Source organism: Tursiops truncatus, chromosome 3 (assembly GCF_011762595.2).
Source record: "Tursiops truncatus isolate mTurTru1 chromosome 3, mTurTru1.mat.Y, whole genome shotgun sequence".
In the NCBI taxonomy this organism is placed as follows: domain Eukaryota; kingdom Metazoa; phylum Chordata; class Mammalia; order Artiodactyla; family Delphinidae; genus Tursiops; species Tursiops truncatus.
The window spans coordinates 141,702,911-141,717,982 of record NC_047036.1 but is presented as its reverse complement, the minus strand read 5'-3'; positions in this window follow the sequence as shown (position 1 = coordinate 141,717,982).

The window sequence follows — 15,072 nt, the reverse complement described above, 5'->3', positions numbered from 1 at the left end:
TATTATACGGAAGTACACCGATTCTCAGCGGACCTAAGCAGTTTTTTTCCTCTCTCTCTCTTCATGAAATCTTTAAAAATATTATATGAATTTATTGTATCTCCTTTAATGTCATCTGAAGTAGGCCATCCATGAAAGTGCTTATTGTTTTAAAAAGGATTGGTCTTTTTAAGAAAAGGATATCATAATTCTGCGATTCGGACTTAATGGTTCTAAAAAAAAAAGTCAAAATGCATGCAGTAGATTAATTCTTATCAGTGATGAAACTGTGACCTAAATCTTATTTAGAATAAGACACTTAAAAAAAAATAATAGTGCATTTGCTTGGTCCATTTTTTTTTTCTATTTCAGATGTAGTCCAAATATTTTTCTTTTAATTTTTAGAGCTAGGTTATCAAACTTAAGAAAGATCTCCTAAAAACTTAAGTTTCAAAGCTTACACATTATGAATTTTATTTTCTTTCAAAAAGCAACAAGCAAATAAAACATGTAAACACACATACCCATTACTAATGGAAGTGATAATTGTTGCATATGTAGGTACAGACATAAGTTTCAAGAGTATTCTTGGGTGATGAAAATTGCTCATATAAAATTACATATATATGAATTTTATATATATGTAGCTGATTTTCTTTTAAAACACTCCCTTTAATTTCTTTTTGTTGGTGTTGCTTTAAGAAAGAGAACAGATATAGCCTGCAAATTCCAAGCACCTAACAGTAGAAAAAAATGATCTGTTTGTCTCCTCACAACACAAAATATTTTCATTAGAAATTTAATTCACTGTGTTGATTTTTCTACCAGTTCTACCAAGAAGAGTTTATGTTGTGTCTCTATGAGAAATTTCTCCCTTGCAGTTAAGACATTATTTAAAAACTAGGAAAGAAGGAAAATGAAGTGTGGGATAGGCAACAGGATCCATTTTCTCCCCCAAGATCTACAGACTTCAATGTAAAGGGAAAAAAAAAAAAAAAACCTCCTTAAATATAAAATTGCCACATACAAAGAATACACAAATGTAAAGGTATTTGTTAATTTGTAGAACCATTCGTCCCCCTTCCTGTCAAAGCACATAGTTTAGAAACAAATTAGATTTCCATGCATTTTGGACATTTCTGGTTTTACTTTCATATTATTTAAAGTGTCTTCATCTTGTGATTATTCTACCTATGGTAAAAATCCTTTTGTGACAGGCCACATTGTTACTACTGAACGATGAGGGATGTTATCAGCAGAGGAGCATGAAATCAGGAGTACATAAGAATTAGGAGCTAATAAGGCTAGAATCCATTAACATGACAAATTCCATTTTCTAAAGCCATAGCCATAAATATTTTTAAGAAAACTAGATACTAAATTATAATTGTTTCTAAATGTTTCTGTAGATTTCTTTTGGCTTTTCTAACCATTAAAAAGACACCCTTAGCTCTTGGTACCTATAAAGATGTAAGAACCCACAAACATGGTAGCAACTGATCCTTAGATACCCAAGAAACAAATCACTGGGATTCAAGAAAGGAAGCTAAGAAATAAATAATTCACTCTACTGGGTGATTGGTGATATTTAAGCAGAAAATGAACTACAGCAAAACAACAATTATGACTTTTTTACTTGATCTGTAAGTAAATTCTCAAGGAGTATACAAATTTTAAGTTTTAAAAATTTTCTGTAAGGTACAGACAAACACAAAGCAGAAAGCTGGAGTGAAATGTTTCTGAACTTCTCCAGAGGAGTATGGGCTTGCTGATAAAAAGTAGCATTTAATTTTTTTTCCCCAACAGAGTAATACATAAACCCTTTTTCTTTCTTTTCCTCATTCTAAATGTTAGCACTATTGAAAATGGCTTTGAGTTACACTGGTTTGCTTGATGTCCAGTTTCAGGGTGATTGAGAAATATTTAGATTATATCTCCCAAGGCAGAGTGAGATAGAGAGCTTAAAAACAATCTAGCCACTCTGGATATCTTAAGGCAAAGGGAAATAGTATTATCTTCCACATTGGACAGCAGAGTCCAGGGCTCCCACGTCTCCACCTCCAACATCTCAATCATCTACATAACTATTCTAATTATCTAACTTTGTTAACACAACCTTAAGATCCCCGTAGATACCTCAGAACATTCTCTAAATTCTCTTGGATACCAGTAAATCCAATTTACATGCCTTCAATGCTTGGTTTTGGGACAATAAAACATTTACTCTATCAAATCCCATTCAATGCAAAAAAAACAAAATAAAAGCTTTTGTCTCAAATAGCTAAAACACATAGGCTTCCCAACTGTACCCCCGAAATTCAATTAGTATGTTAAATATGTATATTAAGCTCTTTTAAAAACCAAAATCAAGCATGATTGAAACCGTCAGAGTACTGAGAAACCAGTCCTCAAACACTTATCAAGACGGTATTGTTCAAAAAGTTTCAATTAGATTAAAAAAAGAACACAAACATAGGTACTTAATTCATTAATAGCTTGATTGTTACTAGGATTTTGAAAATGTGGGCTCTGTGGCAGAGAGATACGCACACACTGTTCTAATTAACACCAATCACAAACGCTAATGGTAGAACCTACTGCTTAAGTAAATGAACATCCTTACCCCTGCTGCTTTGAAGAGCCTGATAGGCATGCACTTTATTGACAAAGTAAGCTAATTTACAGAGTGATTGTCCAAGAGGGAACTGCTGTTTATTTGCAGAGTTTTTCCCATTGAACTCACAGGGCAAACACTGCACTTAAATTGTTAATTAAAATATCAACAGATAAAAATGTAAACATTGGGTGTGCTGCAGAGTAGAGTGACATATATTCATTCAGAACCAAATCCTGAGCTCCTGATCATTGATTTCTGAGAAATGAGAGTTACGTTCTCTGAAAAGGTTAGGAGGCCGAGCTTTATTTGTACCCAAAGAAGAACACTGATGAGGATGAAACAACAACTCTGACTCTCAGCTCATCTGCATACAGGAACCGAGAACCTAAGGGGGTCTCCACTTACTTTATGCCTTCAGTGATAGCCATCTGCTTACCAGATGTGACCATCCTAAACCTGAAGAGTTTAAGGGTGGAGTGAAAGCAGGCTGCTTCTGGTGCGTTTTGCTTAAGAAGAAATTGTGGTCAAGACCAGGAAGGAAGGAGGCCCACATCCACTTAGCTCCAAAAGGAAAATGTGTCTCAAATGTGAAATTAAAAAAGCCTTTGGCTTTTCCTGAAAATGTAAAAGTTAACTCTGGAAACCAAGACTATTATTGTGAAATTTTGCAGGAAGTGGATAAATGCTGCTAGTTTGACTCGTTTTGGTTGGTTTCTTTCTAAGGTATTTTATTTACCCTATCTTCTTAGGCTACATAGCTAAAAAAGATCCTTACTTGATCCTTTTCTTAGAATGAAGAAGGTATATCCTTGCTATCCTGAATCAAGCTTTGGGTTATTTCTAGAAGTGCAGCTGATGATACGGAAAGTATGACCTTTAATACTGCAAAACCAAATACTGTTCTTGAAATTCACTTCTCTGGACCTTACTGTCCTTTTCAAACTGGGTTCTGAGGAAACCCAGCGTTTCCTCAGGAGCTGAAGAGGGAGGTGGAGGGAGTAGAATTTCAGGAGCTCTCCTTTCCTTGCCTCCAGAACAGCAGATTTTTATCTATACCTGGTATTGGCATTCTAGCCCAAAGCTAGTCCGAAGAAAGGGTTTGATAGGAGGGAAAGGTGGTAGGATGGGGGGCAGGGACATAGGACAAGATCTCCTGGAAAAGATGACTTCAAATTTCCCTTGAGCCATACAATTTTTTATAGCTGTGTATTTTTAAATGACTATTTTAACTGATGGAGAAGTCTTTAGACGTGTGCATATGTGTGCGTATGTATGCATGTGTGTGTATGTATGTGTATGTGTATGTGTGAGAGAAAGTCAGAGAGAGATTGAGAATTTGAACACTGTTCCTTGTTTATGTGCGTCTGCCTTACCACATGGGAAATATGAGGGTCAAAATAACATACCAAATGAAGGGTGTGTTTTGTCCATTTCCCCACAGTACTTGAATACTAAAAGAAGTTCTTAATAAATGAAACAAAACAAGTCATCCAAAGATTTTCAGTGAACTTGGAAAGTGAGCCTATGGGCCATGTGCTATGTTTTTCTCATCTGTAAAATGCCATCCTTACCACACAGAACTGTTAGAAAGATGTAATAAAACACATAAAATTTCAGCATTTAGAGATACCGTGGGTGCTCATTTACTTAGTTTTTAATCCAGTGCTATTCAATGTGAAGCCACAAATGCAAGCCACGCAAGTAATTTAAAAAATTTCTAGTAGCCCCACTTAAAAAGTAAAAAACAAAACAAAAAAACTGAGTTTAAAAAAAAACACTGAATTTTTAAATTAAGTTTTCAAATTTGGAGTTACAGCACATTGCATTGCACTAGACACATTTCACCTGCTCAGTCCACGTGTGACTGTTGGATCTGTAATGGACAGTCTTAAGCCTTGAGTGTGTACTCTGCACAAATGGAAGTGATATTAAAACTGGATTTATTTCATTTCTCTCCAGTAATAAGGATAAAGGAACACAGCTCTCCTTGTAATATGAGGTCTTAATCAATGCCTAAACCAACTCTTATATTCTTGGAAGTATCTCCACTTGCCTAAGAATACTGGCTGGGCTCCAGGCTTGGTGGAACATGTCTAGGAGCCAAGAAATAGCTCTGAAGAAATGGAGTTGCCCAGAGCTAGATTGGTTCTAGGAAAAGTGTCAAGTTCACAAGAAGTAGCTACAAAAATGTCAACTTAAAATTCAAACCTCAAGCAGTCTTGCAGTTCACTAGTAATAGTTAAAAACATTTCCTTGCTTGCTTTTTAGGAAACCTAAAGTGAAAATGAAATAATGTGTTCCTTTTCCTCTGTGAGTTCCCATAGCTCTCTGTGTACTCTGCTACGAGAGCCTTTACAATGATATTTTATGATTACCTAATTTGTATACCTAATTTCCCTGTTTGATGGGAACAAGGGGCTGTGTCCTACTTACTTTTTTTATCTATAGCTTCAAACACAAGGCCTGACACACATTAGGTGCTTAATGTCAAAAAAAATTGACTGCTTAAAGAGTATTTATATTTTTCAAAGGTCTAGGTTAACTATTAGTACTAAGAATTTTTTATAACATTTTTAATTAAAATATAACACATGATTTTTGATGAAAATGTTAAAAAAGAAATTATATGTAACTCCAACATTGCTGCTATAATTGCTAAACCTTCTGATATTTTATTCTTCAGGTTTTTTTTCCCCCCTATACAGGCTACAAAGACATATGCCATTTTTTACTCCAAAATTTCAGATTATATCTGTTGAAGTTTCATTAGCCTGCTTCTTTAGTTAAATATATTAGAAAATTTTTTCTATGTCATTACATACCACATCAGTTAAAATGATTTTATATGAAAAATTTTAACCATACAAAAAGTAGAGAAAATAATATAATAAGCCCAACTGGACCTAATGCCTGAGTTTAGTAATATCAATGTTTTGCCATTCTTATTTCATTGAGCCCCTCATACTTTTATGGCATTGTTAAGGACTAGATATCTGTGTCTCCCTCCCCCCAGTTCATATGTTTGAAGTCCTAACCATCAGTGTGATGGTCTTAGAAGGAGGGGGCCTTTGGGAAGTAATTAAGTTTAGATGAGGTCATGAGGGTAGAGCCCGCACGATGGGATTAGTGACCTTATGAGAAGAGGAAGACACCAGAGCCATTCTCTCCCCACTGTAAGTACACAGTGAGAAGGTGGCCAACTGAAAGCCAGGAGGAAGAGAGCTCTCACCAGAGTCTGATCAAGCTGGCTCCCTGATCTTGGACTTCCAACGCCCAGTTAACGTGGAAACACAAGATACTATAGCCAAATGTTTGTCCCTGTCACTATCTGCTTCTTCCTCAGACTAATTCTTAAAAGTAAAACTATTAAATCAAAGGGCTTGCAAAGTTATGCTTTTGCCCAAATTTACTGTCCAATAGTTCTCCAAAATTATTGTAACTATTTATAACCTATTGATATTATAATTTAATACTTTTTACCAAGCTGGTAAAAATGTTTAGTATTAGTTTTATTTACATTTTATTACTTGTATTTTTCATGTTCAATAAATATGTATACATTTTTTCTTTGAGAATTGCATATTAATTTCTATTGGCCATTTCTCTACTTTCATATGTGTCTTTAGTTACTGATTTATAAGACCTATTTGTATGTCAAGGACACTAACATTTTGCAAAATAAATTGCAAATATTTTTATCCATTTTTGATTTGTCATTAATTTTGTTATATGAGAACTAAGTTATTGTGATTATATCTAAAAATGTATTCTTCTATGGTTTCTGTCTTTGATTTCATAAAAACCAATTTTCTCCATTCAAGTATTATATATTTATATTTGACTGTATTTTTCCAAATATTTTTACCTTTCTTTAACACGAATATCTCTATTTCATCTGGAAATTATTTTAGTCTAATTCACAAGTTAGGGATATAACATTATTTTTTTGCAATTATGAGCTAATTGTCCCAATGCCATTTACTGAGGCATCCAACATTTCCTTATTTTTACCAAATATTAAATACTTATATGTTAGGATACAGTGTTAGATATTATATTGTGGGCCATTGATCTTTCTCAGGTATTTCTTCATCAGTACTACATCATATTATTGCTGCTATTATTATTTTTGTGATGGGTTGTGATTTTGTGTTATAAATATCTGGGTAGGCAAATTCTCATCCATTAGGTCCTTTAAGATTTTCTTTGCTAACTTCTTGTATTTAGAGTTCAGATAATTTCCAGTATAATTTTCAATAATATCATCTTGGTTCTATTCTTAACGCCCTGAGTTAGTTGGAGAAATATGCTGCCTCCTTTGCATTCCTCCCTCATTTCTGTAGGCTAAGCCTAGGACCAGCTGACACACATCTGTAAATTAGGTAAAACTAATATTTCTAGTCATTCCCTGCCATTCATGCCTGTCACCTTCTGTTGCCCCAGATGCTCATGGTGTTGCCTACCTGGGATCTGACCTCCCTACTTAGCTGACAACATAATGTTAATTTATCAGTATGTTAACATACTAATCAAATAATCAAGGGACTAGTGTCAATAACCTACCTGCATTTATGAAACAGGCCCCTTCTAGAGAAATAATAATTTAACCCAGTTCTCACTAAATTTCAGTTACTTTCATAATTTTTGCCACTTCCACATACAGTTATACTTTTAAAAAGTGGAAATTCCTACTTTAGCTTTGCCTTAAGGACTATGTATTGGATAAAGGGTTTGGTTTGTTACTGCATTTTTAAAAATACACATGAAAACAAATATACAACTGTTAAGACTAATAATGTTCCCTCTCACAGAAAGCCATCTCATACATCACATGATATGCATGAGCAGATGTGGGAAATATTGTCTTAATTCAAAGATTCATACTAGCAGTTCCTAAGCTTATCTGCACTTTCAATCAATTCCCAGTCTCCAGCCACTCTCAAGACTAATAAATTCACAATGTATGGGAGTGGGACACAGGCATCCATATTTTTTGAAGTTCCCCAGGTAATTTGAATATGCAGCCACGTTTGGAAAGCACTGGTTTGTATTACTTAAACCACCTTCCTCTGTGGCTGTCTACCCTACTAAAATAGAGAATGGTTAGAAAACCAAAAATAAGATGCTATATGATTTAAATCCCTTCTTGCATCTACCCATTCTCCCATGCCTTCTCCAATGTTCATGTTCTATTTTGGATACAAATGTACAGTTGCTTACTTAAGGCAAAGAAGGACTAGAGGGAACATTGCTTAATTCCCAGGCTAGCAGTATGTGTGCTCCTTGGTAGGTGAAGACAAATAAACCTCGTGCTGGGAAGTCTTTTCAGAGATGGATTCGTGTTCCCAATCCCTTACTATTTCGCAAGCAACGGGAGGGCAGATCTATTGTGAAGATGGCATTCTCATCTAATGAGGGCACCAGAAATCTGCATTAGAAGTTTGCCCATACTGCAACAGAACCAAGTTCTGAATGAGAAGCCGTGCTTTGGTTTTGTACATTTAGTTTCAGATCCCAAAGTATATGCTTTTGTCCTAAACTTTACTAATCATTTTGTCACCCGTGAAACTATAGCAGTGATTAATCACATACATAATCAACAATAGCTCTTCTGTTGGGCTCCTAGTCCTAGTATAAATGATCATGTCAAGGATTAATCCATTTTATTTGCCTTAATCCTCCATTTTCATTCTCTTTCTCTTCCCCCTAACTGCACCCTGTTTACTCAGCTTTTGTGCAGAAGGGTTCCAGTTGAGTGTTTGACAATTGGAATCTGAATGATTAATAACAGTGAGAGAAACTGGACCAAGGGTTCAACAAACCATGAATAAAAGCATTGAGCCCAAGGTCAGCACAGGTTATACATGTACTCTGTCCTCAAACAGAAAAAGGGCTGGAGTGGGGGTGAGGGAGGAAAGCAGATTCTTCAGGCATTAATGCCTCTCACCGAGGATAATCCGAATACAGCATGTCTAGCCATTCCCCCAAACAGATGCCTTCTGTTATTCGACTTCCTGTGTAGGCCACCCAGCCTGGTGGAACAGCCCACTGCAGCAATTTCAAATCACAGTTAAATGCTGATGCTTCCAGGGCTTCGACTATTGTAAACAAAGTGAGCTGGCAAGTTGCAATAGCTTCCCTAAAGTGTGATATAGGATCGTAAATTTTGTGTGATGGCTATTAAGCAGCGTAAGTTGTAGTCAGAACATCTTACAAGCAACGTCCTCCAGGCCTTCCCATCAGGGCTGAGAGGGCACCCAGCCCACATCGACAGGCAGGAGCGTTTGGCATTGATTAATTAGGGGCCAGTCAGTGCTGCTTTTGAAACTTTTATGCATCTGTTTAATGTGAATGATAGGCTCTTACATTTCAGGAGGAACATTTTAAACAGAGGGGCCAGAGCGAAGCCACACCCTAGCAAAAACTCAATAAATATCAATGAATGATGAGGACCTCAGAGAGTGGCTCCAGGAAATGGGGAAATGAAACTTGGCTACTGTATTGGTAAATCAGGTACCAAGGAGCATAAAATAAACATACGGCACAATTAAAAAAAAAAGAAAGTTAATATGTGAATAGTATGACTTTACTACAATAGGAAGTCAGATTTTTACCCATTCAACTGGGTAAAATACTGGACTCATTCAACTAACACATTTAGACATGGCTTTGGGGCAAACACCAGGGGTAGCATAGTGAAGAAAATCTATGTGGTCTCTACCCGTATTTAACAAGGACAACCAAACACCAATAATAACGAACTCCTCCAGTTCATTAAGAAAGTGATCATAAATGTCAGATTTACTTTGAGGATCACTTGGAGTGGAGAAAAAGTCTTTCGAGTTCCAACTTTTTGCATGTCAGTCAGCATGAAAGAAGCATGTCGTACAGACAGCCTGGAGACAAAACTATTTGCTGATCATGTGACAGATACCCAGTGGTTTTTGAGCTTAAGAATTAAGAAGTTGAAAAAATGAAATAAAACCTAGTATATTTTGTGATCAAAATAGGCTAAGGCAGAATGTAAACAAGATAAAAATCAAAGATAAAATCAATAAAATATTCTAGGAAAAAACTACCTTTACTTTGTATTCACAGAATTGCAAGCACTTTTCCTAGATGTCAATAATGACAAGATGGTATTTTTATTTTCTTAGTTAAATAGAATTTTCAACATCTACATTCAATTTCATGGAAATACTTTCAGTGATAATTGCTAAACATGCCAAGTGCATTTATAAAAGCCAGCATATATGTTGATAGTAGCAAATGTCTATATTTGGGATGTTTTACATAAACATAGACATTCGGTAATTATCACAGTTGCTGTTCATTTCAGTGGGGGGAGACAGCACAAATGCAAGACCAATTATTTCAGTTATAAGGCAAAAAGTATGCGTTTTGGATCACAATTTAAGCTCATTACATAAATTCACAGTGCCTCTATTTCTTTAAACAACACAACAAAAAAATGTATTAAAACATACAGATGTATTATGCAAAGACCCACATGTAAATTGCCTTAAAATAGTTTATCTAAAGAGATATTATAAATATAATAGGAGCTAATATGTCATCGAGTGAAATCTCACAAATATATTTATTAATGAAATAAAATACTTAAAACTCAGGGCTGCTGAGATGGGGAGAGTTCATTGTTTAGAAACTGCATTGAGAAAATTATAACTTTCATTCTAGTCGTTGGCAAAAAGACATTGGATGCAAAGTAAATCAGTTAATCACTCTGTATTTGTGTGCTGTGGTCAATAATTAAATAATAATGATAATGATGATAATAATAATGTTACCAATTCCATAACAAATATAATAAGGACATTGATAATAGCAACAGGATAATAGCAGTTTCCATTAGCAGGACTCTTATTAGATGGTTACACATGATGTTCAAGTCAGCTAACTCTGTGAGATTCCAGGGCCAGAACAGAAGTACATGATCTAAAATGAGATAGTTCTCTTAGTATGGCTTCTATCAACTGTTTCTACATTCCCTATTTTGTTTTCTTGTACCTTATCTTCATTTCTATTTCCACTTCCTTTCAGTATCCTTGCAAAGTTGTGAAGGGTCCAATGAATGACTGTCTCCCAGTGACCCCTTCCAGAACCCTTCCAAGAGGTTATGTGTATATATATTTGTTCTGCTCATAGGCTATGGGAGAAGGAGAATAAGATATTAAATGATTAGCAAGCTTCACAAGATACTCCGAGATTCATGGATGAACTGTATAATATCAACCATTACTATTACAGGATTTTGGAAGAGAGGAAGTATGGTGAGATAACTGTCCTGACCAAAGTGAAGAAAATATGGAGATCTTTTTGGCCCAATCACTGATGGCCGGAAAGCCAAACTGAGCCTAGATCGAGTGCAAGGAATAGGGGACAATGAAGGTTTATAGGCAAGACACAAGCGTTAAACCTTGCACTGGGGCTTAAAGGTAAGGCTTTTCTCTCTGATCTCTTAATTGTAATACGTGTCTGCACCTGTACAGCAAATAAAAGTAGGTTTATCTGCCACAACCATCCCAACCTCAAATGCTACATGTAATGACATTCAGTTAGCTTACTTGAAAGGAGAATTACTACACATTTCATAATGGAACCTTATCCATTCCTCATGTCACATGTTCATACTGGCTGTTCATAAATTCTCTGCATGCATGTTTGTGTGGTCAATTACTGTATCAAAATGCATGGTATCATAAGGAAAAGATTTTTGGCAAATTTGCGAAAGGAATACATAAGTACTCAGCATTTGTCATTGAGTTTGAATTTCTAAAAGCCACGGGGTCTGGGCTAATTCTTTTAAGAATGAATCACAGATTATATTTACCAAACAAGAACAGTAAAATCTATGTGGACTTTTAGCTATTGAATGTCTCTTAGTAACTCTTTATTGCATGACTTTCTTGTGGCATTCTGGGTGCTTTTACTTTTATAATGGGAAAAATATCATTTTTGTTACTTGAAAGTCCAGATCATGTAGGTAGGGCCAGGTCTCCAAATAGCATATACATCTCACTTGAAACCTCCAGCTTTGGAAACTAAGAATGGTTGGACGAGAACAAATGGTAGGACAGGTTCTAACGCTGGGGGTGTGGTGGTGCGTGGAACCAGGTCCAGAGTCTGGCTTGGGAGAATTGTGGAAGTTGTTGGTTGACCATGAGGCAATAGCCAGCACACACATATCGACACATGAGTGTCTTCTGTATGGATCTGATGGTCTACTGAGCAGTCTGGCACTGGCTTTTACCTTGTTAGTTAACACCAATGGTTTTCTATGACCGTGAGAATGTGTTAAAAAGGCACCATTTTGAAAAAGTGACCGCTTTCCCCACTCCATCCATTATGCTTCATGAATGGAAATCACATAAAGTGAGGGTTAGCAGTAATTTTCTGACTCTTTCTATGAACTCAGAGTGATCTCTTTGACCAACACGATGAAGGAGTTGGGGGCAATGTTGTGGGATAGATTCCAGGAGCCAGGCTTTTAAGCATTCAACCTCTTCATTCGTTAGAGTCCTTTCCTGATTTTTTGCTTTAAACATTCAGAATGGACAGAAACATAATTTCAAACTAAAACAAAGGGAGAGTGCTACTTTTGCTCAAAACAACAACAAAATAAAACAACAACAAAGACAAGAAACACAGTTCTCACAGGCTTTTTAGGGCAATAAAACTACTCTGTAGGATACTAGAATGGTGGATACATGTCATTATACATTAGTCCAAATCCACAGAATGTACAACACTAAGAGTGAACCCTTGTGTAAGCTATGGGCATTGAGTGATAATGATGTGTCAATGTAGGTTCACCAACTGTAACAAATGTACCACTCTGGTGGGGGATACTGGTAATAGGGGAGGCTATGGATTTGTGGGAGCAGTAGGTATATGAGACATCTCTGTACCTTCCACTCAACTTTGCTGTAAACCTAAAACTGCTCTAAAAAAATAAAGTCTATCAAAAAAGAAAGAAACACATTTGTAAAACCACTGATCTAGTCTAAAGGAAGAAACAACTGTGGAGAGAATGAATGACTTGCCCTAGGTCATCCAGCTCGTAAGTGTCATAACTGATGAGTTTCCTGAGATTGTGATTTCAATATTGTTTCAAAACACAACCACATTTTACAAGATGGCAAAAGCAATGACCTTTCTGTTGTGAGAAAGGTTTCTAAACCTCACACCAAACATGTACACAGGCAATGAGTCTCCTTCCTTCTTCTCTGGTGCTTCTTCCATTGCACCTCATTGTCTCTCAAAGAGCCAAGCCTTACGGTTGAAGTGGAAATTTCAGGAGATTCTTATTAAATTGCAAATATGTTACATGATTAGAATAAAACATCAATTGTATGGTAAATATGAATATACTGATACCTAAAAAACGTCATTTGCCATCTGGTTTTACAAGAATGAAGTCACTAGTCACTGCAGTCACTGACCTTCAACATACCCTGAAAAGAGTTCAGGGTGGAGCTCAGGAATGAGGCACTCTGTGCTCTGGGAAAAGGTGGCAGAAAAGGCCTTCAGATAGTTAGATATTTTCAGGAGAAAATATTTTATGAATCCAAACGCTTGCATTTTCCCATACTTAGACAAGCACTAAAACCATTAACTAAGATATCTGACTAGCAGAAAACCTTCCACCAAAATGTGTGCTTGGCTGCACACACTCCCTTCACCAATAACACATATATACTGACCTCCCTACCTCCCCTCCCTGACCTCTTTGGAGCAGTTCCTCGGAGCTACTTGAGAAGCTGTAACTCCCAGGATACAGTCCTTAGTAAGTTCTCAAATAAAACTGAACTTACAGCTCTCACATTGTGTGTGTTTTTTTGTTTTTTTTTTCCAGTTGACAACAGATAGGGTTGAAAAGGGGAGAAGGGAATAAAGCATGGGTGGGGTTGGGAGAACAGTATTAGGAACAGCTAAGTCTGGAGAGGGCAAAATAGATTCAAGTAGTAGTTTAAACGACTGAGAGTACCAGAAGACCCTACAATAGAGGGTGCGTGCATGCGCACGCACACACGCGCGCACACACACACACACACACACACACACACACACACACAACCTAGGGCAGGAGTCCTGAAAATATTCTTCACATCAGTAAGTGAAAAAACAGTAATCTATTGGGACCTACCTTATAACTAGAATATAAGAAACAGTTAAATAATTACAGACCTATAATTTAACAAGCATACCTTCGTTAAACGACAGTTGCATTCTTTTTTAGTAAATAGATGTCTCTAATTACTGAGAGAGGCACAGCACAAATATAGCATATATGAAAAGAAAACCTTTCTAGAGTTTAGAAGAATTAAATTTGAAAAATAGAATGACAACAACTTTCTTTAATTGGCATTTTAGTTCTTTCCTTGCCAAATAAGAGACACGGCAGCTAGCTAAAGCAAATCAACCACTGAGGACAAGTAACAGATAATTAGTACTTATAGATATTTTAAAACTCTTAAATAGATTTTCATTAAATTAGTATGCTTTGACTTTATGGACTGATTTCTCATGACTTGCTGCAGCTTAAAGCCAAGACAATTTATTATTGGGAAATGATAAGCTTCCTGGGGCTGTGAACTTAGTATTATTTCAGGACACAATCTCATTTTACAAGGTGGCACTAGAAATGATATTTTTCATGTGTGGAATGTTTCTGAAACTCATACAAAACATTCACATGTGAAAGTACGCTATGTTCATTTGCTATTCCTGTGATTAAAGTTAGTATCATTCAATTTAATCAACATTTTTCAGGGGACATATCATAGTGCTTTGAGGCTTTAGCTTTGGGTATTTTAGGAAGAAAGCACACACACAGATGTTAGGAACAAAAATGCATTCACATATCGTGAACACTGTAGAAGAGATGGTTGGGACTGACAGAAGGAGGGTCCTACACATATCCTATCTAATGTAATGAGCAGCCCCAGGAGGAATGGCCTCAAACTGAGTTTTTAATAATGAGAACCATAGATTCTGGCAGATAGGAAGAGAGAGTCGGTCCTGGGCATGAAAATCCCCGTGAGCAAATTCAAATGACTTTGTGATGAGTAAAGGCAGGGGAAGGTAGGCAATTTAGTCTGGCTATAATTGAAAGCCTGAGTCTGGTGGGGATGAACAGTATGAAGGAAGGGAATGTGGTAAAGTGTTCTGCATTCTTGGAGGGAGGAAGAAACGTGCATCCAAAGAGTTAATTCTATTGATTTTTTGGGTTGAACACACTTGTTTCTTGCAGCCAGCAGATGTTTTTTTCTACACTGCAAAAATTTGTGGTTGTGGGACGCGGTGTTGCATAATTAGAACAGGACCTAATGAACTAGAATGTCTTTTCTTTTTTTTTTTTTTTTTTTTTGCCTAGAGTACTTAATAACTTGATTACTTGAGAAGTTACTTAGAAACCAACTCTCTGGGACTGTGTTTATAGGAACTGTAACTCA